Here is a 7481-nt window from a genome sequence, read left to right on the forward strand (position 1 = left end):
GCATGCAGTAGTATGCGACACTATGCTACTGTACGCCAATGCCTACGTAACAGTGTGCTACCTTAGACTGGCCTGACGAAAAAATCTTCAAAGCTGGATCCAAGAATTTCTTGCGATTGCTTCTTTTTGTCGACATTTTTTTTTTTTTTTTCATGGGTATGCGGCCTATTCTGGCAGCAATATGTGTGAAAGCCCCTTCTCTGAGGAAAGAAATTTGAAAAGCATATAAAGTGAAAAATTATCTCTCAGAGAAATCCGTACATAAACTATATGTAGTTAGGGGAGCTTAAAGAAAAAAAGTCACGTAGGCATCAGCTTTGGTCTAAATAGCATACTTGTTTTACCAGTCTTTTTCATATTACAAGGTGTATGAGTTTTGTTTTTACCAGATAATGGTATACATATTTGTGAATAACCGTGAACACAGCTCCAGCTAGGTTTACCAAAAATTAAAACACAGTGACTTTCGTATAATGTGAATCAAGCTACGTGATCAGACATTGCCAAAAGGTTATGCTTGTGTTCGTCATATATAGTATGTGCTTATGGTCTTGATACTGTATGATCCATTTCAATGTGTTACACTAAGGTGCAATTATTGTTAAAGCAAATTTTGAAGGATATGTTGATAATTATGTGTATACAGATTTGTCTCTGTGATAGTTTTAAGAGTGATTCCATATGGATCGAAAAATTATTCATGAGGTTGTGAAACTATAAATCATAAATGTAACAATGGATGCTATGTTGTAGAAGGCCTTTCTATATTTTGTTCAATGGGTACTATATCATAGATATTGTTGAGAACAAGCTTATGTGAGAACTAGCTAATGTGGAGTTCCAGTTGGCATTGTTGGCTGTGCAAAGCAGTTGAAAAGAGTAGAAAATCGAATTATAAATTTTTCTGTCATATATGCTATATAATTTTTGCCATCAAGTCTACCTCTTTTAGTAATTTTGTAAGCAGCCTAAGCATTTTTTTTTTAATTGGGGGGGGGGGGGTGGTTGGTAGTCAGAAAACAACAACAAAAACAGCTGTTAAGTCTGTGTAAATTTCCAGTGTGCATTGTTCACTGCTGTCTATAAAATACAAAGAAAATCAATATACAATATACCGTGGTAGGTAATTTGTCATCTGCCCACCTGGCAGAATGGCCCCCAAGGCCTGTGTGCTCAAAAAAAGGGGGAAAAAAAATCACAATTCGACGACCATTTGATTTTCTTGGAGTAATTTGTGGCCAGAAATAGCACAGATGAAATGCATAATCTTCAGACAAGCAACCTTGGAGGAAATGAGTACCAGGTAGGCCTAAAGGGGTTTAATACCGGTAGATACACATTTCAATCTTCAAAGTCAGATTTTATCAACCTGGTAAGAATCCTTCAAGCAGGTCACTGTACCTATACAGGGGAAAGATGACAGCATCCATGGCAGTTCCAGAGATGGCCTCATTGATGAAATTAAGCCTGCAATTTTTAAAAGTATTCAACTTTGGCGAAGGATCATCCTTGAGAATGGGAAATGAGGAGTTTTCGAAAGTGACATGGGGTCCCCACGGGGGTCTCATAATTACCCCGTAAGCCCACAGGTTTCTGGCAAGTTCTGCACACACTGTATGGGTAAATCCGAATCTTTCAGGGAATATGGTAAGATTCACAAGAGACATCCTTTTCTTTGAATGTTTCCTTTGTGAATTAAAATCTCTGCATGGCGACTGGGTCAAAGAATGATTTGTGTAGATGCATCAGCTCGGCATGACCTTTGCAAAATGTGATGTGGCCCAAAACATTGATATTCTGCATTATTGTTATCGATGACTTTGTATAGTGCCAATGTCTCAGATATGTTGGCAAAGCTTTCCTCAATCTTGTCAAGATCAGTGGTGCTCATGTGTCCTGATAACATAGATACCCCGTCAACAGTGTAAGTAAGCGTAGTGTACCACTTTCTAGATTGAAGTAGCTGTTGTGCGTAGTTTCGCAAGTATTGAGGCAGATGGAAAGCAAGTAGGTAGATGGGAATGAATTCAAAGGTACAATGCACTCCCGTTACAACGAACACAGTTATAACGAAATTTCGTTGTAACGAAGTAAAACTTCTGGTCCCAAAATTAACACCATTTAAGTCTACGATGCAGAATTCGCTTATAACGAACACGGTTATAGCGAAATTTTCGTTATAAGGAAGTCTTTTCCGAGCGCCACTGACAAAGAAAAACAAAAGAAATGTGCTCTGTTATAACAAAATGTGAATTGCTTCCCAAAATACATAGCGGAACAAGCATTTATAGCGTCTCTGCATCATGGGCGAACGCTGCACATCACTGTGTGTTCACTCCTTGTGTCACGCACAGGTTCTGAGGGGAACTTACGTTTAATATTGTAATACAATAATCCCATCCCATTTCACATCGCTTTCTAGTGTATGATGAGTATTAACCAAACAGAATAATATTATGATATATAAGCGTGGTTTCCTTGTTTTCGTTATATATTGTATTTGTTCGGTTATAACGAAATTGCGTCATAACGAAAGAAAACTGCCAGTCCCGAGCATTTCGTTATAACAGGAGTGCACTGTATTGTGATCTTCTGGGAGAAGTCTGCAGACTTCCATTTCTTGTATTTCTTTCCTGTGGTTTGTGCCTTTTCTTCTGGACTCCAGAAATACTATTAAAATACATATTAGAATAGACACTCCATATCAAACAAAGTCATCCATGGGGAAAAAAAAAGAATAAAGGATATTACAGACTCAAAAATAGACCCCATTTCAAAATCCACTACAAAGTCATCCATGATATTTAAAGAGGAGCATGAAAAAATGGTTGAAAGTGGTCAGTAAATTCCCAGAGATGGATGTAAGTATGGTGGTCAGGTGGACTGTCCACTGTGCTTTCAGTGACAAAGGTCAGAGGTCAGGGCCAGCTATGGCACTTTGAATGTTTAATTGAAGAAGATGAATTATCCATGATGCACACCGTGAAGATGGTCTTTGATTTAAGTGGGATAACTACAATGTAGTGGGAAGTTACTGGCATGGAGTTACAGCTTGGTAGGGTGTACCTCGGAAGGTAGTGCAAGTATCTTGTTGGTTAGTGTGGGTCATATTCCATTTATGCTGGTAATGGAATGGTATGTTGCAAAGTGCTTTGAGCACGGACTTGTGAAAAGGGGCCGAAATCTAAAAAGAATTAAAAAAAAAAAATCCTAAGTGTGATTATAATTGTGAAATGTGCCAGACAAGCTTACTAAGCATAAGCCGATCTGTTGTTCTATAACCTTGATGTTTTGTGATGATTGGATAACATGTGTAAAATGTTTTACTCGATGTATATTTTCGGCATGAATTTCTATGATTTTATGGTCAATGGATGGTGGATAAACTAACATGCAATATATGTACAATGTAGCTGCACCGACTCTTGGTCTCTTATTTGTGGTATAGTGGAACCTTGTTACATTGAGGACCTAAAGACCCCTGACAGTTACTTTGTTATATCAAGTTTCTCACAATATCAGGGAACAATAACTAAAATGAATGAATGAATGCGTGAGTGAGTGAGTGAGTGAGTGAGTGAGTGAGTGAGTGAGTGAGTGAGTGAATGAATGAATGAATGAATGAATGAATGAATGAATGAATGAATGAATGAATGAATGAGTGATTGAATGAATGAATGAATGAATGAATGAATGAATGAATGAATGAAAGAATGGATGAGTGAGTGAATGAATGAATGAATGACTGACTGAATGAATGAATGAGGGAGAGTGATTGAGTGAGTGAATGAATGAATGAATGAATGAATGAACGAACGAATGAATGAATATGAAGACTTACGACTGACAAAATCACATTGTTATAAAGAGGGTTTTGTTATATCTCTTTATAACGAGGTTCCTTTGTTTGCATTTGTCAAAGATGATGCGGCTCTGTCAACTGTGGGGTGGAATCCAACATGAAACCGACATAAATTGGTCCATTCTCATTTAGAAATACAATGTATCACATTACAAATTACAATGCTCAGCCCTTCCGTTGAGAAATTGCTGTTGTAACACTAGGAAAAGAGTGTGAGATTCAGGCTGCCATAATCCTAAGGGCCGTTTGCAGTTTTCTGCAAGCAGCCGATGTTATCAATAGCCTTGCATACTGGAAGCACAGTTTGCATCTAGCTGTGTGTGTGTGTGTGTGGGGGGGGGGGGGGATAATATGAAAATTGAACAAGGGTCATGTGACCAAAATTGTGTCCTGTGATTGGGGTTTACAATGAGAATCAGGACAGCACTTCTCTTGTAAAATTAGAAGAAACAAAATTGCACGACGGTGTGATTTCTCTAGCGATGGTTTGGATGGCTATGTACATGCAATTCACTGTAATGTCACGATTTTACTAATGTCGCAAAATTTTCACAATCAGTTTGAACTGCCCTTCTGTCATGAAATGGTTGGTTTCAAGAAATTTCTGTGTCATCCACAAGTCTTAAAGGACACGAAAAAATAGTTAAAAATACTGAAATTTGTACTTCAAAGAGCACAAAGATTTAGATGTGCTGTTCCTTCCTGCTACTGTGAATTTTTTCAATCAATCTTTGAGGTACAAGTGTATGATGAAATGAATGAATGGATCAGAAAGAAAAAGAGAAATTCAATTTCAAATAAGACTTTATTTAGGGTCTTTCTGGTACATGAAAAATTCTTGTCATTGATACAAAATAGTTCTTTTTGTTGATGAATACAAAGTCTGCATACAGTAATACTTATTACAAAAAAAAGCCTCAGATATCACGATATAATTATTTACTTTTGTACATTCATTAATTCACACAAAACAGTATTTGTGCATACTTGATTCACATTTTGTGATATTTTGATATACTGTATACGGCGAATATTTCGTGAGGTTTTTATTTTCGCGAATTTCGCGAGTCAGGTGCTATTCGCGAAATTAAAGACATGTGAAAATATCAACTGATCCTGATGTGAATGTGACGTACGCGTGTACATTTCTATGTTCAGTACAGGACTCCATGATCGCAAATTTAACCACTCGCGAAATCATCGGGAATTCCAGATTCACGAAAATTTAGACTCACGAAATATATGGCGTATACAGTAATATACAGTGCATGATATGACAACATGGGAAGTGAATAGTCAAGCCACGGCACTGTTTGATACACACAACATCCAGTTTGATGGATACGTTGTACAATAGATTTGATCAAAGCCCGGGACAGCTCCAATACCCGATGTTGGTCTGACACAAGAGTCACTAGTGCATACTGGTACAAAAGATGTTTAAGTTTCAACAAGGAATTTTGTTCCTTGATGTCAAACATCCTGCTATTAAGTGCTTGAGTAAAATATTTGTACAGATACACTGTATATTGCCACATAACTTTCCACTTCACACTGTCATCTGGAATGTTCTTCAGGCTGAGAAAACACAAACAAAGGCAAGACATATGCCTTTAAAGTCTATCTTTTAGCTTTCAATAACTTTGCTCCTTTGCAATTAAAGTTTCGGCTTGGACGGAATTTGCATCACATATGTATCCAGTCACATCGGCTTGAACAACTGGTGACAGGTGCTAAAAACAAAGCAAAACAATTTTACATTTTCACAGGCAAATACTTGTAATGAACAAATGCACGCTGTCTATTCAGATGACGGAGAATATTCTACAATGGTGGCATTTCATCACATAAATGAGTTTCTATTTGATAATTCACAGCAAACATAGTGATAAACTTCCACATCAAGAAAAAAAAAGTAGACACATGTAATAGCCATAAAAGTTGACTGAAGGAGTGATCACAATAGACCATACTTGGCAAATTCATTCAAAATTTAGGAATCATATGCAATGCAGTTTTGAACCACTGATATTACACACAGCACACTATAAATTAAAACTTTATAATACAGTCATTTTAAAAATCGATTCACATGAAATTTCATACAATTATTTCAGTGTCAATTAAAATACTCATTGATATTAAATTGTCTAAAAATCACCCTTTCAGCACTTGTAAGGAGGCACAGAAACTTAATGAGTAATTCATCAAAAGTTAATGTACAGTAGATCACTATGCCTTAATACACTCCACAGCTTTGTATAATATTTTGATGTGAGATAAAATAATTACAGTAAGTTTAGCACACAGGTGGAGCTCAACATACTTGATGGTTTTCCATTTACAAGTGCTGGCAAATAAGAGAGCAACGATAAATAAACTGAATTACATCTCCACTGATTAAACAAATCTGAATGAATGTACATTACCTGTATATACATTAATTGACACTGAATAGCAGATGTTTGAACGTGTGATCCTAGAAACGGATAAAATCCAGTCGAACATACTTATGCATTGAACAGAAATTCCTTATTCCCCAATATTTTTTTTTAAAATCTCCCTTACCCTCTTATCTTTCTCTCTCCCTCGCTCTCTCCTCTATCCACGTCTAATACCAAATATTTTTTGTCTTCCTCCGACACTATTCAACTGCACCATGTAAAACTGGAATGAAAACAAACGACGCTTTGAACTATAGACACCAGTGTAATGCAGGACGGAATATGACAATGCAACTAAAACTGACCAATTGATATACTGACTGATGATGACACTTTGTACAGGTGGAAATGTATCAGCACTTTAAAACATGTGGTTGGAAAGTTGGACATGCGATGTAAAAATGCAAAGAATGATAGTGTCGCCAAAAATGATCGTTGTATTTCATAATCCTCCACATCAGAGGATTTCCAATTATGTACAATTTATCACATCTAATTTGGCTTTAGAGCAAGACTTGTCAGATTTGATTTCAGCATGCATAATTATATGTCAATGTATTCTGACAATCTCATTGCCAAATTTCACTTCAAAAGAAATTAAAAAAGAATACCCACGTTTCTACATTTGTAGTTCATGACCAGTTGCATACTCGAATTGCATTTTCCCAAAATTATCAAACATACTTCTCAACATTCCATGAAATTTCAAACCATCACTTTCTACATAGCACCAGCTCAGTATCATAAAGATTTTCCACTTTCCTTTTATCCAATGGATTAAAAAATATCAAAATGTTACAGTAATCATTCCTTCTTTTTTTAATACCTGAAACAACATGGTATTAACTGAATGTCCATTTCATCATCTTGTAAACTGTCAGTACTGCATCCATTCTCTTTGAGGTAAGACATAATGTTTTTTTGTTTTGCTTTATTTTTCTCTCTTTTGCTTGTATGTACATTGTATAGATAGACGTTTCAGCCAATATTGGGCTTAATAAACCTGCCTTGACTTCAGAAAAAAAACCAACAACAACAGGAAAGTACCAGAGGAGTTTTTTTTTAAGATGGGAGTTGATAATCCTCCATCTTCATAAAAAAATAAAATTATGTGAGGTACAATGACGTTGGAAAAAAACACATGATCAACACAGTTTGCACTGTGCTCTTTTTGT

Source organism: Diadema setosum, chromosome 19 (genome assembly GCF_964275005.1).
Source record: "Diadema setosum chromosome 19, eeDiaSeto1, whole genome shotgun sequence".
In the NCBI taxonomy this organism is placed as follows: domain Eukaryota; kingdom Metazoa; phylum Echinodermata; class Echinoidea; order Diadematoida; family Diadematidae; genus Diadema; species Diadema setosum.